Source organism: Suricata suricatta, chromosome 14 (genome assembly GCF_006229205.1).
Source record: "Suricata suricatta isolate VVHF042 chromosome 14, meerkat_22Aug2017_6uvM2_HiC, whole genome shotgun sequence".
Lineage (NCBI taxonomy): Eukaryota > Metazoa > Chordata > Mammalia > Carnivora > Herpestidae > Suricata > Suricata suricatta.
Genome location: NC_043713.1, coordinates 61461562 through 61488590, shown reverse-complemented (window position 1 = coordinate 61488590; position 27029 = coordinate 61461562). Strand labels below are relative to the sequence as shown.

The 27029-nt window shown below is 44.2% G+C and overlaps 1 protein-coding gene across 3 annotated transcripts in view; it reads left to right on the top strand.

The window, feature by feature from the left end:
• The window catches only part of DGCR2 (DiGeorge syndrome critical region gene 2), a 93231-nt gene that overhangs the window by 455 nt on the left and 65747 nt on the right, over window positions 1-27029 (top strand). The window lies entirely within an intron of this gene.

Sequence of the window (27029 nt, the reverse complement as noted above, 5' to 3'; positions counted from 1 at the left end):
TGTGTGGGGGCGGGGCAGGGCGGGCGGTGTGCGGGCCGGGGTAGCCCGGGACCTCCCTCCACGGGGCGGGGCCCCAGTAGGGCGCTTCCGAGGCCTGCACGCGGGCCGCCGCGCCCCCGCCCCGCCTGGGACGGTGCCCAGAGTTTACCTGGGCTCCGATCGCTTCATACATCATGGAACTTTGTTCTCGAGGGATGTTACCTTTGGATCCGTGTCCGTGGAGCGCTGCATGCTGTGAGATTGACCTAAGCAAGAGTGATGTTCGGGGCCGACCTAACTTCTGGGGCCTGGGAGTTCTCTGGCGAAGGAGCTTGCCCAGCGATTGAGGTCAGGCTGGAGTGCTGGGGTCGACAGAGGAGCTCGTGGAGGCACTTGGTTTCCCATGTTATCCCTCAGCGGTTATTTGGTGCTAGGGCCTCAGCCCTGGAAATTCCTCGGCTGGAAAGCGGTAGCCGTGTCGCTTATTGTCACTCAGTGAGGTGCTGTAGCTGAGAACCACTCAGCTGAGAGACCGGCCCAAGGAAGTACTGGGAGTCCGCAAGCCATCACACTCGGAAAGCAAGCTAGCTTCCCTGGGGCAGAGACTGGTGCCGCGGCCAGGTCTCCGCCATCAGAGCCTGGACAGTGCCAGGCAGTTAGGAGTGTACCTTGTTATGCGATGATTAAATGCTTTTGGAACTCCCTTTGGAGCTTGTGTTTTTATAAGTAAGCTTGTGGTGGGGAATCATTATCATGGCAGCCAGAAGGTCCAGGATAATTTTTATCTCTATTTCTTGTGTTTCTTCTCCATTGAGTGCAACAACAAAAAATCAAATCCCCAATTGCAGGGCAGATTTATCCATCAGGTACAGGAGACCTGGTGCTGGGAGCCCACAGTGAGTGCTTTTAGTGGTCTTTTGAAATCAGCAAGGGAAAAACCCTGATCGTTTAGGTAAAAGAAAATGTTAGACACGTTCAAATTTGTTCATCTTTATACCATTGCAGTTGAAAAGTATGATTCTTCATACTTTTTTTATGGTGGAAGGGGCCCATGAAGGCAAAAGTGTCCAGGGGCATTGTCTGTGAGCTCTGTAAGGTCTCTGTGTACAAACGGTCTGGGGAGAATAGTGGTGCGCCACCCTCCTTCATGCCTCTGCCAAGGTGCTCCTACCAGACATGACGCACCTCTCTCTTCTCTGCCTTTGTCATCCTAAATAGAGTGCTGTCTCCTCCCCAGTGTTTACTTAGTGACCAAGGCCCTGGGCCTCTGATCAACCTGGAGGTTCTCCAGTGAAGCTTCTCTGGGCTCCCTGAGTAGAACTTGTTGCTCACTGCTTCTGGTGGTTCCCTGGGCAGCAGGGTGACTGGTGGGATGGCCTCAGTAGCAGTGGTAGCCAGAAAAAGGGCTAGTTGTGAAGAGAGTACTGAATGGGTTCTTGAGGACCAGAACCAAAGCATTTGTGGCTCCTTGTGACTTAAGTTCTTTAGAAAACATGTTTATATCTATAGAGAAGTGAGACATCATTCTGTTCTGGCTCTTGGGTCCCAATTTTGCATATCCAGTCAGTGGACTTGGGCGAAGCCACTCATCATTCCTGTCTTCCTTGGGGTGCTTCTGTTCCAGGTCTAGCATCTCCTCCCTGGACGATAAAGGTGATTGACTAACGGCCCCAATTCCCTTTCCTTTGCTGTCTGTCTATGTATCCTGCCAACTGGCCAGCACCAGTAAGAAAGTGTTTGCAAATTCTCACTGCCTGCCTGCCACTAGGGATGCTCAAATGAATTGAATAAATCCTTTTCTCTAGGAGTGCCCTTTAAGTATGGAAGCAGAAACTAGGTGTAAGTCAGGCTTGAGTGTGGGGGCCTAGAGACAGGCAGCAGAGGGGGCCAATCTTTTGTACCTGTTGAAGCAGGGGAGGGCTTTACAAGAGACCTCAGACCTTAGGTCTGAGTTGGGGTAGAGAGGTGGCTCTGGTTGAAGGAGCAAATTACTTTTTACATTCCTCGAGTTTCCAGATCAGAAGTTAGCAGCGGTTCCTAGTGGTGTCCTGAGTTGCCGTGCAAACCCTGGGGGGTTTGCTGGTTCCCTGATTTTGGTTGGTTGGCTTGGGCTGGTCACACTCTGGGTTAGATGTTCTCTTTGGGGGCTTGTGTGTGGTCCGTGTCCTTCCAGGCTGCCTGATGCCTGTGAAGGAGGGCTTCCTAGGTCTTCACCTGCATTCTTTCTGTTGGAGTCCCAGTTTAGATGCTTATTTGTGTGTGAGGAGGGCATCAGGCAGAACCTACTTCCCAGGGGAGGGAGTCCTTGAGGACCGAGGCCAAGCCAGTTCTGGTTATTCACTGGTGAAGGCCAGCGGGTGAGGGCTTTCATAGAGTGGGGTATTTGACCTTTTAGCAAAGTTGTGTGTGTTTTTTTTTAAATGCATGTTTGATCTTGGTTGACTGAGGATGTGTTACATGCCGGGTGCTGTTTTAATGTGTACTAAAATGTGCATTGATTATCTCTCAAGTGGTCCCTGTGAGGTAGATGACTGTTATTAGCCCCATTTTACAGATGGGGAAACAGAGCTCATGAAACTAAGTGGTTGAAATGAGATTTCATTCCTAGGTGTCTGACCCAACCTGTGCCCTTGGCTGAGGCTCTGTCTACTCCAGCTGTGCATGTCCTGCCCTGGCCTTCCTTAACCCCAGTTGTGGTACTCCAGGCCACATCTCTTCCCTTGATAGACCAAGTGAGGGCACAGACCCTTTTTCACCTAAATACTCTGATCTGAGGGATAGAGCCAGTCCTCTCTCCAAATCCCCTTTGAGATTAGCCATAATGACCAACGGTGGTGTCTGTTATATCTGCTGGGCCTGTGGGGGGAAGGGTAAGTTGGAGACCTCTTCTGAGGGACGACAAGTGTGGAGGGACTTTTGGGGGGCCAGTGACCGTGGTGTCATCTCATTGACCTTTTCTCCATGTGTGCAGAGGATGCAGCAGCAATTGCTGATTCTAAAACTGTTATTCTCTTTTCATTGATGAAAGAAAATCATGCCATGGTTTTAGCTACAGCTTTGTCCACCATACACGACTGAGAAAACATTTGCCTTCCCCATGTGAGCGCTGTCTCAGCTGAGGTCCCCAGCCCTGTTAAAAAAGTCTTGTGTTCAGTGAGGCTGCCTGATGAGGTCGCAAGACTAGAAGCTGTCTTCCTTGTACTGGCTGGGAGAGGCAAATGACTTGCATAAGGTGGCACAGCTCGTGAGCAGCATAGCTGGGATTCAGATTTGGGTGAATTGGCTCCAAGTTCAGGGTTCTTTCCCTTTGGTCATTAGGGACCCAGAGGGGCCTGCTGCCTGCTGTCTGTGCTGAATTGCTAAATCTTTAGTGAACTGACTAGTGGCCACAGCACCTTGCCCCTGGAGCATCATGGGCTAGTGAGTGGGAAGAGTGTGGATGTTTTGCAGACAGACGTGGCTGAAGCTCATAGAAGTAGCTGGGAAGTTGAACCTGCACCTGCTTGCCGAGCACTTTCTGAACTCTTCACAGTCTTGTAACACTGTAGCACTCACTTCACTGGCTGATTATGCTTTTGGCTTAAGAATTTCATTATTTTTAGTTGAAAAGTAGTGTTAGCACATTTTCCAACCTCACTAGCTAACGAATTGCCTTTTTTTTTTTACATTTAAAGAAAGTTTTAATTTGTAAATAATTTCAAACTTACAGAAAAGTTGCAAGAACAAAATTCATTCCAAGAATATCTGTGTACCCTCTACCCAGACTTACCTGTTGTCAGCATTTTACCTCACCTGTCTCCTTCCTCATGTGTGCAATGCGTATGTATGTACACACACACATGATTTATTTTGGGAACCATTTCAAAGTTAGTGGTCTTTCTCCCTGAACATTTTGGCCACTGCAGAGAGCAGGAGGGGGCTCCTGGTACTTGGTGTCCACGGGGGGAGACAAATGGCAATGCCTCCCCACAACCCTGAAACAAGCCCTCACCACAACCTGCTGTGTCTGGGCACTGTCACCAGCTACCACCTGCTGTGTGCCGAGCAGCATCACCATGGGAGAGTATTGAGGGCACAGGAAGCACTGGTTAAAGCTCCGGTTGGCCCAGGTGGCAGTGAATCAGGGTTCTTATTTCAGTTGGTGGTTCTGGTCTTAGGAATGAAGAACGTGCTGCTGTTGCACACTTCGCCAGATGGGTCTGTACCTACTCGCTGCTGTTACACTGTACCTTTCCTGTTCCTCTGACCCAGATTGCTCTTCCCTGCAGCCTTCCCTAGTCCTGCTTCCCTGGCTAGCTCACTTGCACTTTCCTCCCCCCTTCCCTCCCGTGGGCAGTTTGGCGGCACTAAGGCTTGTGCTCCTCTTAGCCATCATGCCAGGTGATCTAGTTAGCCCTCACCGCACGGGTAATCTCTTGCCTACCTTTGGTACTTGGCATAGAGAAATACTGGTAGTTTCTTAAGTGGAACGTATCGGTGACAACATGTAGGACCTAGTAGATAGCAAGGGACTGATTGTCTCTTCTTTGGTACACTGCCAGATTGCTCCCTCATCATGTGTGCTTTTGTATTTGGGGTGCTTAGGTGTTGGTTAGTGGTCCTTTCCTCTTTCAGTCTGCAGAGCGGGTCAGTAATCCAGAGAGCTCAGTTTTGAGCCAACACTTTGCCAGTGTGATGGGTGGGTTCTAAGTATGGCTATTCTGTGATAGCTATATTTTTGTTTTTGGTGTGATTTGCCCATTGCCTTTGGGGTGTTTAGTGAAAGTCACATCTTGTCCTGCTGATCCAAGCTGGGCTGTGTGTTCCATCAGGGTGGACATGTTTCCTCAACAGGGTAAATCTAGGGGAGGGTGAATGGCCCATGCAGTGAGCTGTGGACACAGAGTGTCCTGCAGCATCTGGGTATCGACCTGGGAGGGAGGAAAGCCCAGGTCTCGTGTCACTTCACACAAGCTGTTTATAGAGTCCAGTGTGGTGGGTTAAGAGCATAGAGTTGCATGGCTGGAAGTCAAGGCTCACTTTGCTGCCCACTCTGACTCTGCTGAGCCTCAGTTTCCTTATCTGTACCACAGACATAATAGAACATACTTGAGAGATGCTATGAGAATTAAAATCAATGCCTGACAAAAAGGCCATTCATGTTAGCTCCGGAGGGACTTTATAGAGAGTGTAGGGACCCCCAAAAGTCTGGGTGCATGGGTGTGCATGCATAAGGGGATGTTTCTTGGGAGAGAGACCCCACCTGGGAGGCAGCAGAGTGAAGTGGCTTTGAGCACTGTCTGGCGCACAGGGAGCGCCAAATGAGTCTAGCCATTCCCATGGGCTGAGAAGGGTGTGTGTGTGGCTTCCTAGAGCCCCCCAAACAGCCGCAGTGCTTTGGACAGGGCTAGGATTGTTCATACTGACACGTTTTACTCTTTGTCACGTTCATGTTGTGTCCCCTGGGCCTAGTTTGGCACAGAGTGGGCACTCAGAAATCACTTATTGAACAAATGCACAAATGGCTATTTATATTTTGACATAAAGAGCAACAGCTCCCTTAGCCAGCGGGCCTCGCAGCTGCCCCTGGTGGGGGTGGTGAGGATAAGGGCCTTGTGGCCGCCTGCAAGAACGCCTTTGGAGGACCGGTGTGTTGGGAGGGGTGGGGAGCTGTAGGCCAGCTGGCCTGGGTCTCCCAGTGCAGGGAGCTTGGTTCTTGCTCCTTCCTGCTGGGGTGAGCTGGGCTGCGAGGTGAGAGCAGGTGAAGACTTCTCATGAATGTAGATCCCACGAATGTGGATCCTTTTTGAAATTCACCAGCCACCCAGCAGGGGTTGTTGGTAGGGGGTGGGGGGGAGGTTGGTCAGGAAGCCTTTGGGATGGGTGGGCTGGGCTTCCTCTTGGATGGACTTGCTTGGCACTGAGGCTTGAGAACTGGACTTATCCCTGCATGAGAACATGGCTTGTCCTTCCCTGGGCCATTGCACAGTACAGGCCTTGCTTCAGAGCTGGTAGGTGCAAGAACTGCCACTCTTGCCTCTTGGCCTTCTCACTCTTCTCTCCCTGGTGTGGCCAGCTTGGGCTGGTCATTGTCCTCAATTCCAGATCCCTGGAAGCCAGCCATTAGTTTGATCAGCTTGTCATCTGTCTGCCCTCAGCTGTTGACAGCTCTGCATGTTGGATAGGACAGGGCTGAGAGCAGAGCCCCAGTGGGTATGCTGGATGGAGAGAGAGCCTCCAGGTGTCCACCTTGTTCTTCCCTGTCTCGGAAACCTTGTTCCCTAGGTGACCTTCCACAGGAATGTATGGCTGTGGAGAGGGTTGCTTGGGGCTCCCTGGGGCACTGGACAAGTGGCAGAAGCCGCTGCAGAGGGTGTCCGAGGTCAGCTGGGAGATGGGAGGTTCCAGGACTCTCAGTGCTTAGATCGAAATCAGGTGTCCTCATGTGGAGACCTTTTGAGTGCTGCTAGTTGTTTCCTAGGGTCTCTGCAATTGGTTAATTTATCCCTGGCCTTGTGGTCTTACAAGGCAGAGCAAGAGAACTGGGAAGTACCTGAAAGGGTCATGAGGTTTGTTTAGGGCCAATGCAGGCTCGTGCTGCAACCCTCAGTGGTTTGTCAGCCACTCCTTCAGATTCTCTTTCCACACCATCAGTGAGGGGGTGCACACATGCAGAAGGACCTCATGAGCCACAGTGAAAGCCCAGGACAATTTGGAAAAATGATGTTGATTTTTAAGAAAATATTTACAAAAATTTCATACATGTAATATTTTACATAAATGGAATTATACTTATTATATAATTTATTGAGTTTTTCAGAGGACAGTGTTCTGGAGATCTTTCTGGCTAGTACACATAGTCATACATTTTTTAGCAAGACTTTGTGAGAATTTTCTTCAGTCTTATTATTTTTTTTAAGAATCTTTTCTTTTTGCAATATTGATTCACCTCTGAGAAGAGACAGACAGAATATGAGTGGGGAGCGTCAGAGAGAGAGGGAAGCACAGAATCTGAAGCAGGCTCCCCACTCTGAGCTGTCAGCACAGAGCCTGATGTGGGGCTCGAACTCATGAACTGTGAGATCATAATTTGAGCTGAAGTTGGAAGCCCAACTGACTGAGCCACCCAGGCGCCCCCAGTTGTTTTTTTTTTAAGTTAGTGTATTTATTTTGAGAGAGTGCATGCGCATGAGGGAGTAGGGAAGGGGCAGAGGGAGAGAGAGAATCCCAAGCAGGCACCTTGCTGACAGTGCAGAGCCTGATGCGGGGATTGAACTCAAAAACCCTGAGATCATGACCTGAGCTCAAATCAAGCGTCAGTTAACAAAAGGAGCCACCCAGGTACCCCTCAATTTTATTTTGTTTTGCCTCTGGGGTCTGGTTCTGGGAGAGGCCTCTTACCTAAGCTTTTCATCAGCTAGAAGCTGCAGTTTAGTGAGATTTACAGTTATAGATGGTGTGGCCAATAGGCTGACGAGACCTAACTCTTACCTTACAGAGTACACAGGCAGATTTTCCAACTGGTTGTTCCAGGCTCTCATGTATTTGTCTCAGTCTAAAACCATATCTGCAGCAGCTCCAGGTTGGGCACCTGGTTTTCACATATACTTATGCTATAACTCAAATTTGTGTGCTTATTTGTCTAAATGGCATAATTTCATCAAGGATAATTTAGCGTTAGAGTGGCCATTTAGGGGAACATTGATATGAACAAAATTATTCAGTTGAGAGGTGCCTTAAGGGCAAATATGAAACCAAATCTCAAAGATCCAATGCTCAGCATTTTTTTATTGGTATGAGGAAGCTTAATTCCAAAAAGAATTAAGATTTCAAAATATCTTCCTTCAGAGGGAGACAGAGGGATACTTCTTTAAAAAAAAAACGAAAAAACAAAAAAACAACTTTCTACTCTGGGAACATTCATACCTACAGAAAATTTGCAAGAGTAGTACCACGGACTCCAACTTTATATAGTTCACCTCGATTCACCAATTTTTTAAAAAATATTTTTTATAAAGGAGATTTTCCCATAAGTTAAAAAAATTTTATGTTTATTATTGAGATAGAGAGAAGCAGAGCGTGAGTGGGGGAGGGGCAGAGAGAGAGAGGGAGATACAGAATCTGAACCAGGCTCCAGGCTCGGAGCTGTCAGCACAGAGCCTGACGCAGGGCTCGAACCCAAAAACCGTGAGATCATGACCTGAGCCAAAAGCAGATGCTTAACCCACTGAGCCACCCAGGCGCCCCATCGATTCACCAATTGTTAACATTTGACTTGCCAATTATTTGTGGGCATACATGTGTGCACATGGAGGAGGACTGCTTGAAACTAAGTTGGAGGCATCATGACCCTCAATTTATATTTCCTAAGAACCCCCTATATTTCCTAAATCCCTCAATTTATATTTCCTAAGAACAAGGCCATCCTTTTAGAAGCACAGTATAGTTAATCAAATTTAGGAAGTTTGACATTGATGTAGTGCTGTTAGCCATGTCCCCATTTTGCCGGTTGTCTAATTACAACATATTTTTCCAAGCTGGGATCTGACCTGGTATCTTGTTGCATTTAATTTTGATGTGTGTTTAATCTTTAAAATCTGGAACAGCTTCCTGTCTTTCTTTGTCTTATGTATTACAACTTATGAAAGAGTACAGGCCTCTCTTTTATTTTTTTATTTTATTTTTTATTTTTTAATGTTTATTTTTGAGAGAGGCAGGGAGAGAAAGAGAGAGAGAGAGAGAGGAGAGAAAGGCAAAGAGAGAGGGAGACACAGAATCCGAAGCAGGCTTCAGGTTCTGAGATGTTAGTACAGACCCCAACGAGGGGCTTGAACTCGCGAACCATGAGCTCATGACCTGAGCCGAAGACAGACACTTGACTGACTAAGCCACCCAGGTGCCCCCACAGGCAGCTCTTTTATAGAAAATTTCTCATTTTGTGTTTTTCAGATTGTTTCCTTGTGCTCAGATTCAGTTGATGCGTATTTGGCAGGTGTGATTCCCCCGATCATTGAGTCCTTCTCAGTGCATGCATCAGGAAACACAGCCCATCAGTTTGTCTCAGGAGTGGCGATATTAACCTTGGTCATATGGTAGGGTGGCATTGGCTACATTTCTCTGGGGAAAGGTACCTTTCCCCTTTTGTGATGGGAGGGTAGGGAGGTAGGCTTGTCCATTTTTGTTCAGCATCTATTAATGATTCTTGCCTAAACAAGTTGCCACTGTCATGATTGCTAAATGGTGATTTGTTCTTACTTTTTCGTTTAGTAGCAATCTACTATAAAAGAGAACTTCTCTTCCTTTTTGTGTTTTACTCTCAGTTAGGATTCATGGATTCTTCTTTCTGTTCAGTGTGTTATATGGTCTTTTAGCATAATTCATATTTTTAAATTTTTTTAATGTTTAGTTTTGAGAGAGGAAGAGAGAGAGAAGAGCATGAGCAAGGGAGGGGCAGAGAGAAAGAGAGAGAGAATCAGAAGCAGGCTCTAGCCTCTGAGCTGTCAGCACAGAGCTCAATGCAGGGCTTGAACTCACGAACCGTGAGATCATGACCTGAGCCAAAGTTGGATGCCTAACTGACTGAGCCACCCAGGGGCCCCAGTCATGATTCATTTTGACACGTATATTGCAATTAATATAGGAAGGGGAAACCCCTTTGGGCTGGCTTCTGCATCCTTCTGACATGTCCTCGTCTATTTTGAACATTTCTTATTACTAGGCTCAACTTGTATCTTTCCTGTCCCAGGCATTTTTCCATGGAACACTGGTTCCTTTTAGTGGGAGATGGTATTTAGAAGCCAAGATTTTGTGCTAGGTGAGTTCATTGCTCCTTGGATCATGCCTGGTACTCTAGACCTTTCAGTCCATTAGGGGTGTGTGTGCATGCTCTTCTGTCGGTCTCTGTGCATATGTGTATATGGATCTTGTCTTTGACTGTGTCTTTTTGTGTAAGTTTATACTGTTTCTGTTTTTTAAATTTTAACATGTTTGTTTATTTTGAGAGAGAGGGCGCATATGCACACAAGCCAGGGAGGGGAAGAGAGAGAGAAAGAAGCCCAAGCAGGCTCTGTTGTCAGCCCAGAGCCTGACGTGGGGCTTGGTCTCATGAACTATAAGATCATGACCTGAGTTCAAATCAAGAGTCACATGCTTAGCTGACTGGTGCCCCAGGTGCCACCCGGGTGCCCCCATACTGTTTCTTTTAGTTTCTTTTTTTTTATTTTTTAATGTTTGTTTATTTTTGAGAGACAGAGAGAGACAATGTGATCAGGGGAGGGGCTGAGAGAGAGAGGGGCGGGGGAGACGCAGAATCCGAAGAAGGCTGCAGGCTCTGAGCTGTCAGCAGAGAGCCCGATGCAGGGCTTGAACCCACGAACCATGCGATCATGACCTGAGCCAAAGTCAGACACTCAACTGACTGAGCCACCCAGGCGCCCCTGTTTCTTTTAGTTTCAACCCAGCATCATAGGATCTTGTCTGCTTTCCCTGCTGTCTCCCTTTTTCTACAGTGAGAACTCTGGCTTCCAACATCATCAGTAGATTTAGTTATTTGCTTGTCTTCCAGGGTGCACAGCATAGTTTCAGAAGTGCTATACCCATTACTACTACCAACAGCAAATCAACGGAGTAAAATTTTGGATTTTTTTTTTTTCTTTTTGCAACTCATTTTGTCTTTAGGCTAATAGTATATGCTCAATGTACTGGGTCAAAAGCTACTCGTATTCATTTTTTTCACCCTTCTGTGTGTTTGTTATACAGTTAGGTTCAAAACTGGGTTGATTTTAAATTGCCTTTACTAATAGAAAATATTGACAGAGGTAATTACTATAATCTCATTATTATAACAAGCTTCTATTTTGTGATACTAATCAGTAAAGAGATCTCATTTTTTAATAGGTTGTATTTTCCTGGGAAAATTAAAAATCATTTTTATGACTAGATATTTATAGTTTTAACAGGTCAGCTCATTAGTGTAAATTGCTACTTGCTTAAAATATTTTTTCCAATTTTGTTTCTTTGGTTTGAAGAGGATTATGTGTGTTGAATCAATGGCCATTTAGCATCAGTAAAAAGAAAGGCCAAGTAAAATTTATAACAAACAATTACATTCCTTAGATTTTAGCATTAATAACTGCTATTAATCAGTTTTTTAATTTTGTTAACCTTAAAATTTTTTTAAGGTTTATTTATTTTTGAGAGAGAGAGAGAGAGAGAGAGAGAGAGAGAGAGTGTATGCACACACTAGTGGGAAAGGGACTGAGAGAGAGAGGGAGAGAAATCCCAAGCAGAGGATTTGAGTGGGGCTCAAACCCATGAACTGTGAGATCATGACCTGAGCCAAAGTTGGACACTTAACTGAGCCATCCAGGCACCCCAACTTTAAAATCTTCTGATGGAGTGTATTAAAAAATACTTTGTGATCCTTACTACAATGTGGTATCCTGGATTGGATCCTGAAATGGGAAAAGGAACAACTAGTGGAATTCTAATAATGTGGAATTCAGTTCATAGAAATGTACCAATGTTAGACTCCTAATTAAGCCAAATGTGCCGTGCTAGTGTGTAGTCTAAGATGTTAACAACTGGGGACACTGGATGAGGATATATTGGAACTTTTCTGTAAACCTGAAGTTATCTCATAGTCAGAAGTTCATTTGAAAAGCTATTTTGTGATAATTGAATATTCAGAAATGTATTATCCTTCATTTCAAAGAGTCCTGAGACCTTGTTATCCTAGTTTTGTCAGTGACAATCTTGTCAGTATAATTTTTGGCAAGTCACGCTTTATAATTTCAGTTTCTTCTTGGGGAAAATAAGTGGAAGGCTTATATGGTCGCGTCATTTGGGCTTGAGTTTATTTAATTTCCAGTGCTACCACCCTCCCCATGGCATCTGCTAAGCGCGGATAGTCTCTGGGTGTGTGGTGATGTGGGGAAGCTGTCTGAAGGTAGGGTCAAGGTTGACCCAGGAGTTTGGGCATAGCTGTGCACATGCGTCATATGATAGCCCTATTTCGGAGGGAGGCAGTGAGGCAGGTGTTAGGTCCATTGTAGAGATTGGAATGTCGAGGCCCAGAGAAAATAATCACCTTGCCTGGTGGCATCCCTTGGCTTTTAAGTAGAAGAAGCAGAAACTGGAAACCGAAGATTGTTCTCTTGAGCCGGGTGCTCTGCCTCTTGCACCACAAGTCCAAAATAAGAAGAAAGAGCTGCGTGGCTGTGGGGGACTGAATGGAGATAGCTGCACCATCTGGTGCCCACCTGCGAAGGAGGAGGCATCTTGTCGCTCATGGCTTCCGGCTCCACCAACTTCTTGGACCCGGCTGACCAGTTCCAGGAATTAGTGTTTTAGCAGCCTTCTTCAGTGACCTCACCACCCTCTGATTGCAATCAAACAAACATGGACATTTTAAGAAGTTTGGAAGTCTTATTAATAGTCTTACCGGTCACCTCCTTGTGGATTTTGAACCATATGGCTATATTATCTTTTAAGAAGCATTAATGAAAGTTAATAATCAGAGAGAGCAAGATATTTTAAAAGTTTCATATAACTAAATGTAAAAATGACACTACTTGTAAAAACCAGAAGGTAACCCTAAAAATGGTTAGGACACACAATAAAACAATGTTACAAAATTCTGTCTAGTTGCTGTTGTGTGTTTCTCCTTTATAATTGCAGGGTGAGATGTGATGCCCTTTTTATAGAAAGCGGTACTCATCTCTCCCTTTTCTTACAGATGAAGAGACAGCTTGGAAGAGTGACTTGCGCACGGTCACACAGCTAGTAAGTGGTGGGGCCAGTATTTGTCACCTGGGCAAGCGAGAGCTCCTGCTCTGCATTGCACAGCTTCAGTGGGTACTTCATTACCCTCCGCTCCTTTGCCCTCGGTTTCTTCTCATCTTTCTGCCTGGTCTTTCCTGACCTTTCAACTTGAACCTCCTTGCCTACCCACTTTTCTTGTCTTCCTCCCACAGGCTTGGCCACTGTGTCCTCGTGAATATCCTTCAGGCCGCCTTATGCTTGGCCTGCCGGGAGCTGAAAGCATCCCCTGCTGGCCCTGTCCTGTACATTTGGCCTCGGTTCTTAGTCTTCGTTGTCGTCATCCTCACCACCACCACCTCCCTTCCTGAGCATCTGCTGAACACTAGGTGTGCAATACCTTAGTGAACCCTAATGATAACCCTACTTTTACTTTTTTAAATGTTTATTTTTGAGAGAGCAAGCGAGAGTGGGAGCACAAGTGGGGGAGGGGCAGAGAGACAGAGACACAGAACCTGAGGTAGGTTCCAGGCTCTGAGCTGTCAGCACAGAGCCTGACAGCTGGAACTTAATGAGCCATGAGGTTATGACCTGAGCCGAAGTCAAGAGTCCGATACTTAATTGACGGAGCCACCCAAGTGCCCCTTGAGTATTCTTTAATGAGGCCCATTAATGATAAACTGTGTGCTTTTTTGAGCTCTTGTGGGGGTTTAAGCAGGTGTCAGAGCTTTGCCCCCACTGAGCTGGGCTGAGGGAAGAACTGGGGCAAATCTCTTTCTGATGCCTGGGCCTTACTGTCAGTCACCTTTTGGAGTTCCTCAGACCTAGAGGCCTGCTTTCCTGCAGGAGTTTATTTGGTGTTAATATTTCCCTTGTGACTTTAAAAATCCCTTCATGTCTTATCTGTGCTGGTGAGGGTTGGGTACAGCCCACTGTCCCCTCATTTTGCACATGGGAAACTGGCTCCAGGAGGAATATGAAGAGACCTAAGTTGTTTTCTCTAAGTGGGGATAGTAATAAAACTGACCTCAGAGGATTGTTAACTGAATCCAGGGAAACAAGGTTTAGGTTGTTTGTTTTTTTAATTTTCAAGTTGTGGTAAAAAAGCATAACATACATCATCTCAACCACTTTTAAGTGTAGAGTACAGTAGTGTTAATTAAGTGCACCCTATTGGGTAACATCTTGAACTTTTTTATCTTGCAAAACTGGAACTCCATACCCACTGAACCACAACTTCCCTTTCCTTCCTCAAGTCAGCCCCTGGCATTCTAAGAGTTTGACTGCTTTAGAAACCTCATATTATTGGAGTCATGCAGTATTTGTCTTTTTGTGATTGGTTTATTTTACTTAGCATAGTGTCTTCAAGGTTCATCCATGTCCTGGTATGACAGAATTTCCTTTTTTTTTAAGGCTGAATAATATTTGATTGTATGAATATACCACATTTTCTTTATCCATTCACCTGTGAGTCATTTAGGTTGCTTCTGCCTCTTGACTACTGTAAATAATGCCACGAGGAACATGGGTGTACAAGTATCTCTTTGAGATCCTGTTTTCAGTTCCTTTGGTTACATATCCAGAATTGGGATTGTGGGTCATATGGTTATTCTATTTTAAATATGGAACCTCTACACTATTTTCCATGGTGACTGCACCATTTTACAACTCTACCAGTAGTGTACAAGGCCTCTAATTTCTTTGTGTTCTTGCCAACACTTGTTATTTTATTTTCTTTCTTTTTTAATTTTTGAGAGAAAGAACACGAGCATGTCCAAGTGGGGTAGAGGTAGGAGAGAGAGAGAGAATGAGAGAGAGAATCTTAAGCAGGCTCCATGCTAAGCATGGGCCTGGATCCCATGACCCTGGGATCATGACCAGATCTGAAATCAAGAGTTGGACACTCAGCTGACTGAGCCACCCATGTGTCCCTACACTTGTTATTTTCTATTTATTTTGATAGTAGCCATCCTTTTAGATGGAGTAATATCTTGTTATGGTTTTGATTTAGATTCCCCTAATGATTTGTGATGTTGAACATCTTGTCATAATGTTGGCCATTTTATATTTTCTTTGGAGAAATGTCTAATTCAAATCCTTTGACTGTTTTTAAATTGGATAGTTGTATTTTGTTGAATTGTAAGAGTTCTTTATATATGTTGGATACTAACCCCTTATCAGATAAATGATTTGTAGATTTTTTTTCCCATTATGTAAGGTTGCCCTTTAACTTTGTTATTTCTTTAAGTTTGATGTAGTTCCTTTTGTCTATTCTTGCTTTTGTTATCTGTGCTTTGGTATCTTATCTAAGAAATCACTTCTAAATCCAATGTTGTAAAACTTTTGTCTTGTATTTTCTTCCTTTTTTTCTTAATGTTTTTATTTTTGAGAGAGAGAGAGAGAGAGTGTGAGCAGGGGAGGGTTAGAGAGAGAGGGAGACACAGAATCTAAAGACAGGCTCCAGGCTCTGGCTAGCTGTCAGCACAGAACCTGATGCGGGCTTGAACCCACGAACCGTGAGATCGTGACCTGAGCCAAAGTTGGACCCTTAATCAACTGAGCCACCCAGGTGCCTCTTGTATTTTCTTCTAAGAGTTATTGTTTTAGGTCTTACATTGGTCCATTTTGGTTTAATTTTTGTATGTTGTGTTAGGTAAGAGTCTAACTTTATTCTTTTTTATATGAATATTTTCCCAGCATTATTTGTTGAAAAGATTGTCTTCTCCTTATTGAGTGTCTCAGAACCCATGTCAAAAATCATTTGGCTCTATATGTGTGGGTTTATTTCAGGGCTCTTAATTCTGTATTATTGCCCTAAATATCTGTGTTTATGCCAGTAGCATGCTGTTTTGATTATTGTAGTTTTGTAATATATTTGAAAATCAGTAGGTGTGAGGCCTTCAGCTTTATTTTTCTTCTTCAAGGTTGTTTTGCCCATTTGAGGTAATTGGAGATTCCCAATTAATTTTAAGATAAAGATCTTTCTATTTTGGCAAAAAAATGTCATTGGCATTTTGATAAGGAATGCATTGACTCTGTAGATTTCTTGGGTCATAGTGACATCTTAAGTCTTCCATTCCATGAACAAGGGATGTCTTTCAATTATTTGTGTTCTTTTTAATTTCATCAGTGTTTTGTAGTTTTTGTATATTGGTATTTCATCTCTTTGGGTTAAGTTTATTCCTAAATATTTTGTTCTTTTCAATACTCTTGTAAGAGGAATTGTTTTTTAATTTATGTTTCAAGTGTTTCATTGTTCATTTATAGAAATGCAACTGATTTTAGTGTGTTGATTTTTGTATCCTACTGCCTGCTGAATTTATTCTAACACTTTTTTTTGGTGGAAGCTTTATTTTTTTTTAATTTTTAATGTTTATTTTATTTTTGAGAGAGAGAGGGAGAGACAGCGTTAGTAAGGGAGGGGCAGAGAGAGAGGGAGACACAGAATCTGAAGCAGGCTCCAGGCTCTGAGCTGTCAGCACAGAGCCTGACACGGGGCTTGAGTACATGAACTATGAGGTCATGACCTGAGCCGAAGTCAGACGCTTAACTGACTGAGTCACACAGGCGTCCCTTTCGTGGAGTCTTTAGACATAACATATAAGATCCTGTCATCTGCAAACAGATTTAATTTTACTTTTTCCTTTCCAATTTGGATGTCTTTTATTTCTTTTGCTTGCCTAATTGCACTAGCTAAGACTTCTAGTGCTTTGTTGAATAGAAGATTGAACTTGATGAGAAATTGCCAGATGTTTTTTTCAAAGTGGATATGCTATCTTACATTTCTGTCAATATTGTATAAGAGTTCCAGCTGCTCTGTAATCTCACCAATATTTTAGGTTGTCAGACTTTTTTAAGTTTAGCCTTTCATTTTGTGGTTCCTATTGTGTTTTTTTTTAATGTTTTATTTATTTTTGATGCAGAGAGAGACAGAGCATGAGAGGGGGAAGGGTAGAGAGAGAAGGAGACACAGAACCGGAAGCAGGCTCCAGGCTCTGAGCTAGCTGTCTGCACAGAGCCTGACGCGGGGCTCGAACCCACGAACGTGAGATCTGACCTGAGCCGAAGTCAGGGGCCTAACTGACTGAGCCACCCAGGCGCCCCTCCTATTGTGTTTTAATTGCCTTTCCCTGTGAGCAATGATGTTGAACAATTTTTCATGTCCTTGTTAAGCCATTCATGTATCTTCTTTTGAGAAGTGTCTATTCAGATCTTTTTTTTTAAGTTTTGAGAGAGAGAGAGAGAGAGCGCACCAGCAGGGGAGGGGCACGCACACACACACACACACACACACACACACACAGAATCCGAAGCAGGCTCCAGGCTCCAAGCTGTCAGCACAGAGCCCAGTGTAGGTCTTCAACTTATGAGCCATGAGATCATGACCTGAGCTGAAGTCAGATGCTTAACTGACTGAGCCACCCAGGCACCCTATGTCTGTTCAAATCTTTTACCTGTTCTTTATGAGGTTGTTTGCTTTTTTATTATTTACATATCCTTTTTATTGAATTATAGGAGTTCTTTGTATATTCCAGATAAAAGTTTTTAGACAGATGTGTTGCAAGTATTCTCTCTTGATCAGTGATTTACCCATTCATTTGCTCAACTATAATTTTTTCTTTTGTGTTTATATTTATTCTTTCTTAACTGTACTTTTATTTTTTTTAAGTTTATCTATTTTTCTGATCCGTAGTCAGATGCGTTATCCGTTGCGCCACTGGCCCCCTCCAAGTTTATCTATTTTTGAGAGAGCGAGCATGAGCAGGGGAGGGGTAGAGAGAGAGGGAGGGAGAGAGAGGGAATCCCAAGCAGGCTTTGCACCCTCAGCATGGAGCCCAGTGTGGGGCTTGAACTCACGAACTGTGAGATCATGACCTGAGGCAAAATAATGCATTGGATGGTTAACCGCCTGAACTACCCCTGCTTAACTGTACTTTTAAAAGAATCTGTGTTTTCTAATTTAGTACACAGGGTATACCTCTCTTTGGTATATCATTCTTTGAGCTTTGACAAATGTGTAAGGTCATGTAAGTAACCTCACACTGAAGGTGCAGAGCACAGTTCTGTCACCCCCAAACTCCCCAATGCTCCCCCCTTATACTTAGCACCTCTTTCTACTTTGAGGTTTCCACCTGGCAACCACTGATTTTATGATGAATTTCAGTTTATAACATTGTTTTCTTTTATAGGTCATGCTTTTAGAGGTGTATGTAAGCATTTTGCCTAACCCAGCTTCACAAAAATTTTATTTTTTTATGCCAGAAATTTTGTAGTGTTAGATTTTACATGTAAGTCTTTGGTCTGTTTTGAGTTAATTTCTGTATCCTGTGTGAGGAACGGGTCAAGGTTCCATTTTTGTTATGTGAATGTCTCTTTTTTCCACCACCACTTGTTGAGAGATTCTTTTTTCCATTGAATTGTCTTTGCACCTTTGTCAAAAATGAATTGTCCAGGGTGTATCAGTGAGTAACTGACTTTGTCCCGGGGCATGATCTCACAGTTCGTGAGTTCAAGCCCACGTTGGGTTTGCTACAGTCAGCACAGAGTCCAGTTTGGATCTGTCTCCCTCTCTCTCTGCCCCTCTCCCACTCGCACTCCCTCACTCTCAAAAATAAAAACATAAACATTAAAAAAAAATCAGTTGGCCACATTTATGTGGGTCTGTTTCTAGGCCCTGTATTCTGTTCTACTGATCTATGTATCTTTACTGAGCTTTTGATCAAATAAGTTTTACATTTTGAAGTTTTCAATTTTTTTCTTTTATGGTTCGCTCTTTCTGTTTCTCTAAGAACTGCTGCCCCAAGGTAGTAAAGATCTTCTGCTTCATTACTAGACTTTGAGCTCTGTGAAGGCAGAGACCTTGTATTTCTTATTCTGGTCTTCTTGCCTGCATTTAGCACAGCACCTGGCCCTTAGGAGGCATAAGGCTCTGCTGGCAGGTTTGTCTTAAGAATTAAAATATAATAATAAAGAGGGTGCCTGGGTGGCTCAGTCTGCTCCTTGGTTTCAGCTCAGGTCATGATCCCACGATTGTGGGATCATGGGCTCTGTGCTGATAGCATAGAACCTGCTTGGGATTCTCTCTCCTTTTCTCTCCCTGCTACTCCCCTGCCTGTGCTCCCAGGTGTGTGCACGCTCCCTCCCTCCCTCTCTCTCTCTCTCTCAAAATAAATAAACTAAAAAAAACCCCCAAACAAATGTAATGATGTATTCAAGGCATTTGATACACTGCCTGACACATGGAAAATGAACATAATAAGAATCTGATTTTGCTCTAGCTGTTTCTCTTGAAATGAACTGGTTGTACTAGGGTTGTCATCAAAATGTGGTGTGAGTGGTGGATGAAACTGCCAATAAATGTTACATCAGAGGCCAGATAGCTATTACTCCAGCCCTGTCCCACCGTCTTGTCCTGGTCTTATTCCCACATTTAAACCCTCCCCGCCCCAACCTCGATAAAATATAGTCTGCAGGTTGCTGTTTTTGTGTTTTTTTGAAAAATTTCTTTTTTTTTGAAGTAGTTTATTGTCAAATTGGTTTCCATACAACACCCAGTGTTCTTCCCCACAGGTGCCCTCCACCATCACCACCACCTCTTTTCCCCACTTCCCCTTCAACCCTCACTTCGTTTTCAGTATTCAATACTCTCTCAAGTTTTGCATCCCTCTCTCTCCCCAGCTCTCTTTCCCTCTTCGCCTCCCCCTGGTACTCCATTAGGTTTCTCCTGTTTTCCTGTTAGACCTATGAGTGCAAACATATGGTTTCTGTCCTTCTCTGCCTGACTTATTTCGCTTAGCATGACAACCTCAAGGTCCATCCACTTTCCTACAAATGGCCAGATTTCATTCTTTCTCATTGCCATGTAATACTCCATTGTATATATAAACCACATCTTCTTGATCCATTCATCAGGTGATGGACATTTATGCAGGTTGCTGTTCTTTTCTTCAAAGTGTCATTCATTTAATAGAGATGCCTGGTGACTCTGCCTGCCCTTCCTCTTTCAGCTTATCCGGTCATATCCTTTTCCTTTGGGTCTCCCCCTCCTCTTCTAAGATAACTTACTTTAAGCAGCGCCTTCTTCCCCAAAACATCTACGTAAGGAGAAGCCGGAGGACAAGGCAAGGCAGGTGGGCCAATGTCCCAGTTGGGCAGTGTCTGAGGATAGAAAATAGTAAGTCACTTCATCTCCTGGATGTAGAAAATGCTTGTGACTTACAAAAGATAAATACTGAAGTTTGTCACTGTACTGGTGTGGTGTTCTCTAGCATCAACCTTGTGACTCCTCTGCTGATAGGAAAAAGTGGCTTCCCCTGTGCTTGGCAGCTCTTCTCCCATTGGCTGCCCCGGCAGAGCTGGGTCACCTGCCTGCCCCTGCCAGGGGGAGCAGGGGATGGCCTTGCTCAGACTCACAGTCAGATGAGTCTCCCCTCTCAATGGAGGGCAGACTGAGGGTGATTCTCAGTGATTCTCCTGCCCCAGGATTTGCAAATGGGTTTGGTGGTCACATGTCTGGGGATCTATTGGCATTTGGGAAGATATATAAAATAATTTTGGTTGTATTTCAAAACCACAATATTTTGGTGTATGCCTGGCCCTGCACAGGTCCCTGTCCAGCAATCAGACATTCTTTCTTGTCCCTGGTTGTTTGTATTGCTGACCTCCATGGAGGCACTGCGTTTCATAAGTCTCTGTTTTCTGTCTTAAAGAGAAAATGGGTCAGAATTGGCATGTTTGGACCCAGCTCTCTGAGGAAGAAGGATGGGTTAGCCATACCCCAAGTCAGAATGCAGGGCATCCTGTTTGGGGTGGCTTTGATCCCCCACCTGAATCCTGATTCCCTCTTATCCAAGTTGGCTTTGAGATCGAGATCTGCGTGAAAGAGCCAGAGCCAGCTTTCTGGTTCCTGTTCTGCTGCTGTCAACTTGTTATAGGATACGGAGCCGGGCAGGTCAGCCCTTTTGTAAAGTGAGGTGAGCAGATCAGATGGTTTTCAAATAGGTATCACAGTCTCTGGCCTTGCTAATTTAAATTTTACTAGTAAAACTTCCTTACTGTAGTTTTCACAAGCCACACACATCCCACTCCCTCTTGGACACTAGGCCCTCGTCGTGTGTGAGAATCACAGGGCTAGCTAGTCTCTGAGCTCCTTGCAGTGTGACATTCAGATGCTTGTCCTTCCTGCTCCAACCGTGATGCCTGCCGGAGCTGAGGGATGCCCAGGCCTCCCAATAACAGCAGCCTTACCTGGGTTTTGCTGCTGAGCCCAGCGGCAGGCTGTGTTGTGCAAAACCCCTAGTCCCAGCTCCCTGTTTGCATCCTCCCTGTCCCCAGGTGGGTCCCTCTGAGAGCATTTGCCTCTTCGGAGGGCCTCAGAATCATTCCAAGGGGTGGGATACTTGAAACTTCAGCAACCAAGAGCTGCTGCACTGTGCCAGGAAGCAAGGAGGTTACAGGCAAGCTCTCTGGGGCCATGAAGTGACAGCCACTTCGAGGGTCGATGGGGTTGCTAGGGGATCTGTAGGAACTGCTGAGCCAGGGATCCCAAGTACCTGAATGGGGAGGATTTGTTGGAGGAAGGCTAGCAGTGGCCCTTTGCCTCATAAAAGGGCAAATGGCATTTAGAACTCTGGCAAGGAGTATGTAATGTGATCACAGTTTATTCTAGAATGATCTCCTGGGGACCATTCCAAATGCCTGGTAATGCTGTCTTCATCTCCTAGATCTGCCCTCCAAGATACATTCTCTGTCCTGCTGCCTGCTGATCAGTGTTCCAAGAACGGTCCCCACTGCTTGCATTGTCCGGTCCTGGAGACATAGCACATCCCATGAAGCCAGCTTGCCCCGAAGTATCTTTTGGTCTTAATGTCCTGCTAGTCCCCAGCCGAGCGGAGGGCTCCTTGTGGCACCTGTCCAGGCTGCACCCTTGGCCTGTTAGGCCTTCTCCATGGTCTCTGGTGGTTCACATGCTGCCCATCGTGAGGCCTCATTAAAGCCCTTTATTCTTCCCCTCTTACTTTGGGACACAGGTGACTCTTCTTCAGAAGGCCCTCTTAGTAGGAGTGCCCTGCGTTCTGTATTGTTATGTGTTGTCGATGGTAGTCTCCATCCCCTCCTAAAGTTGTTCAGAGTGGACATGCCTGGCCCAAGTTCCAGCCCAGGAACCAAGTTCCTGATGTGGTGCTGGACAGGACCCAGTGTCCCAGGGGAACTGTTCTCCTAGAGCTGTCCTGTCACTTGCATGGCAAGGCCCAGCCAGTCTTTATGTTCAGATCCTCTTCCCTCCGCTGCTGATGTGTAGTGTGGTGCTAGCTAAATATCCCTGTCTCGGCCCTGCCCTGGGTAGGGGGTGGAATGAGCACCAGGAGACAGCCCCTCTGGAAGCAGCTGTTGCTCTTTCCAAGGAAGAATGGCGGCGCGATCTGGCGGAGGCCTCTCTCCCACTTGGGGGCGGGCCTGCTGGGATACCCTGGTCTCTTGGTTCCCAGAAAGGTGCTCCAGGGCAGGGGGGCTGCGTCTGAGGATGCCCCTCCACTCTGGGCAAATCACTGGAGCGGGCTGTGGGCAGTGGGAGGAGATGGATGGAATTCTTTCCTGCATTTCCTGGCTGGAAATTTTTGATGTCCTGAGCCACACGGCTGTGGACACATGTGTTTCCGTTGTGCCTGGTCTTCCTCTTTCTATTTCTCTGTGGGCAGATGTTGAGGAGAAACCAATTCCAAACAATTAAAGCCGCATACTAAATTTCACACAGTAATTTGAGACAGCTCAGCTTACATAATTTAAAATGAGGCCAAGGTTTGCTGACAAAGAAGAAATTGAATCCAGAGAAAGAATCTGTATTGTGGAGGCTTCTAAATTTCTGCAGGGCACGAATCCTATAATTCCCAAATGTTGCATGCTTTAAATAAAGCAGTAGCTCTCCAAGTGTGGCCAGGAGTCTCTGGGTGCTCTGCAAGGTCAAAACCATTTTCATAATAATAGCAAGGTGTCATTTGCCTTTCACCAGTGTGCAGTGGCTTTTCCAGGGGCCACTTGATGTGTGATTGATGGCTAATGGGTTATGTGCTTGGGATTCTCTCTCTCTCTCTCTCTCTCTGTCTTTCTCTCTCTCTCCCCCTCTCTTTTATAAAGGATTTTTTTGAGGGCATCTGGGAAGCTCAGTTGGTTTAGTGCTGACTTTGGCTCAGGTTATTATCTCAGAGTTTCTTGAGTTCAAGCCCCGCGTCAGGCTCTGTGCTGATGACAGATCAGAGCCTGGAGCGTGCTTCTGATTCTGTGTCTCCCTCCCTCTCTGCCCCTCCCTTACTAACGCTCTGTCTCCCTCTCTCTATCAAAAATAAACATTAAAATATTTTTTTAATGGGTGGAATCAATAGAATATTTGGCTTTTTGTGTCTGGCTTGTTTCACTGAGCATAATGTCCTCCAGGTTCATCCATGTTGTAGCACATGTCAGGATTTCCATCCTTTTTACGACCTGAGAATATTCTGTTGAATAGATATACTACAGCTTTTTTATCCATCCATCTGTTGGCAAATGCTTAGGTTGTTTTCCACTTCTTGGCTATTGTGAGTAATGTTGCTATGAGCATCCGCGTATATCAGTGTCTGTCTCCCTGCCTTCACTTCTTTTGGGCATATACTAGGAGTGGAATTGCAGGATCATATGTGTTTTAACCTCTTTGGTGTATGCGTGGAAACCGTGTGTTACAAAACTTCTCAGTTTGGGTGCATCTAGGTGAGTTAGTCATTTGAGTGTTCAACTCCTTATCTCAGCTTAGGTCATGATTTCATGGTTCATGAGATCGAACCCTGCATCAGGCTCTGGGCTGAGAACCCGGAGCCTGCTTGGGATTCTCTCTCTTCTTGTTTCTGCCCCTTCACAACTTGCTTGCACTCTCTCAAATAAATAAACACAAAAACCCAAACTTTCTCAGTTTCAATTTCTAATAAGTAAATGTTGGTAGACATAACATAACCCACATAAACAAAGGTTCTTTGGTGTCCTCAGAAATTTTAAGCATTAAAGGGGGTTGGGCATGAAAACATTTGAGAACTGCTTAATTAGAAATAAATGCTTATTTTGGTACTGTGGCCTTGCACTTAACATGGTTAGGACATGGCTTTTTTTTTTTTTTAATTTTTTTATATAGTTTATTTTTGAGACAGAGAGAGACAGAGCATGAGTGGGGGAGAGGTAGAGATGGAGAGGGAGACACAGAATCTGAAGCAGGCTCCAGGCTCTGAGCTGTCAGCACAGAGCCAGATGTAGGGCTCGAACCCATGAACCACGAGATCATGACCTGAACTGAAGTCGGCCGCTTAACTGACTGAGCCACCCAGGCGCCCCAGGACATGGCTTATTTTGAAAAATGTCAACAGTCCACTGGCTAGGAAGAGCTTGCCTGTGTCTCCCATTTTATAGCCAGGAGACAGGCATCACAAGAGAAAGCTGGGGGCAGGACCTTGGCAAAAGGCAGTAATGGGAAGAGGGGGTGACTATTTTTGAGCAACTTTAGATATGGAGAAGGAATGTTGATCAGTAGCTAGAGTTAAGCCGGTGAGACCCATCAGAATCCATGGTCACAAGCAATTGTGTGTCAGTCCCCAGCGTACAAGGCAAGCTCTGTCATGTCCTGGGTCTACCTGCTTTATTTACCGCTCTGGCCCAAGAGAGTTGCCTGGTACAAAGTGATGCTTGTTACATATTTTTTGTATGAGTGATTCACATGCATTAACCAGTGGCTCACCCATTGGGTTGCTGTCTGAAGAGCCCCTGCTCTGCAGGTGAATCAGGAAGGGAGAGAACCTTCCCTGCAGATAGCCAAGAACTGATGACACTTTGTTATCAACTTAAAGAATTGAGGAAGAAGATCTTTGAATTTATGAGTGTCCCACGGAGCTGAGTGTTGGGTATTAAGTGGAGGGTAAAGATTTATCCCTACACATACACTCTAGGACAGGGTTTGGCAAAAACTCTGTAGCTGGCTGCCCTTTTTTTTTTTTTCATTTTTTAATGTTTGTTTATTTTTGAGAGAGACAGACATAGACAGACAGACAGACACACACACACACACAGAACACAAGCAGGGGAGGGACAGAGAGAGAGGGAGACACAGAATCTGAAGCAGGCTTCAGGCTCCGAGCTCCAAGCTCTCAGCACAGAGCCCGAAGCAGCCCTTGAACTCATGAACCACGAGATCATGACCTGAGCTGAAGTCGGATGCTTAACCAACTAAGCTACCCAGGTATCCCTATAGCTGGCTGCTTTTTTTTTAAAAACCTGTTTCCACATGTATCAACAATTCATTCCTTTTTATTGCTGAGTAAGTAGTCTGCTTTGTGGCTATACTGCAGTTTGTTTATCCATTCACTTATTTTGGACATTTGGATTCCCAGCTTTTGGCTATTACAAAAAAAATGACTCTTTAAAAAAATTTTTTAATGTTTATTTTGAGAGAGAGACAGACAGACAGAATGCAAATGGGGGAGGGGCAGAGAGGGAGGGAGACAGAATTTGAAGCAGGCTCCAGGCTTGGAGTTGTTAGCACAGAACCTGACCTGGGGCTTGAACTCACGAACCATGAGATCATGACCTGACTCGAAGTTGGAAACTTAACTGACTGAACCACCTAGGTGCCCCAAATAAAATTAGTCTTTGTACGGATGTGTCACTTTGATTTCTCTTGGGTAAATGCCTGTAAGTGGAATGAGTGTGTCGTATGATGGGTGTATATTCAGCTTTCTACAAATGGTCAAATTGTATCCTTTTTAAAAAGTTTTTTAAATTTATGTTTTATTAATGTCTACACCCAACATAGGGCTCGAATTCATGACCTGAGATCAAGAACCACATGCTCTTCCAACTGAGTCAACCAGACGCCCCTGTCAATTGTTTTCCAAAGTAGTTGTACAATTTTGCATTCCCACTAGCAATTTAGCAGGGTTCCAGTTACTTCACATACTTGCCAACACTTGGTATCATCATTTTTTAAAATTTTAGCTATTTTAATAAAGATGTAATGGTATCTCATTATGGTTTTAATTTGTATTTCCTTAATGACTAATGATGAGCATATTTTACATGCTTATTTGTGATCTGTCTACCTTCTGTGGTTAAATATCCTGTAAAATATTTTGTAACTTTGAAATTGTGTGGGTTTTCTTGGTAGTGAAATTTGAGAGTTCTTCATATATTCTGGATACAAGCCCTTTATCAGATACTTGATTTACATGTTTTCTTACAGTATGTGACTTGTCTTTTCATTCTCTTAACAGTGTTTTTGTAGAAGAAAAGTTCTCAGTTTTGGTGAAGTCCAATTAATTTATCAACCTTTTCTTTTATGGATTGTATTTTGGCTGTGTGTATCAAAGAAACCTTTGTGGAATCCCAGGTCGCAAATTATTTTTTCTGTTGTTTTCTTGTTAAAGTTGTATAGGTTTACGTCTGTGATCTATTTTGAGTTAGTTTTTGGCATAAGGAATGGATCAAAATTCCTTCCTTCTTCCTTCTTTATTTTTTGATGGATATCCAGTTATCCCGGGACAATTTGTTGAAAGGCCTTTTCCTTTTCCCTAGGGAATTGCCTTGGTACCATGCCTTGGTTATAAATCTCTTGTCTACATATATGGGCCTATTTCTGGACTCTATTTTGGTTCCATTGATCTTGATGCCTGTCTTTGATGCTCATGGCATACTGTCTTGATTACTATACCTTTATAATAAGTCTTGGAATCAAATACTGTAAGTCCTCCAACTTTGTTCTGTCCTTTTCAAAATTGTCTTGGATATTTTAAGTCCTTTGCATTTTCATATGAGTTTTAGAGTCAGTTTGTTAATTTCTACAAAAAGGCCTGCTGGAATATTGATTTGGATTGCACTGAATCTGTAGATGGATGTGGGGAGAATAAATATCTTAACAACTTTGGGCCTGTTGACCCATGAATACTTCATATGTCCCCATGAGTTAGGTCTTTAAAAAATGTCTCTTAGCAGTGTTCTGTAATGTCCAACATAATAGGACTTGTACATCTGTCATTAGATTTATCCCTAAGTATTTCCTGATTTTGTTTTGTTTTTTTGATGCTATCATTAAGGTAATTTTAAATACTTTAATTTCTGGAACAGTTTGTATAGAATTGGTCTTATTTCTTCCTTATGTCTGTAGTAGAATTTTCCAGTGAAGCCATCTGGGCCTGGAATTTTCTTTGGGTGGAGGTTTTAACTAAAAGTTTGTTTCTTATGTGCTATATGGTTATTCGGGTTATTGATTTGTTTTTCAATTTTTTCTTTTTTTTTTTTTTTTTTTT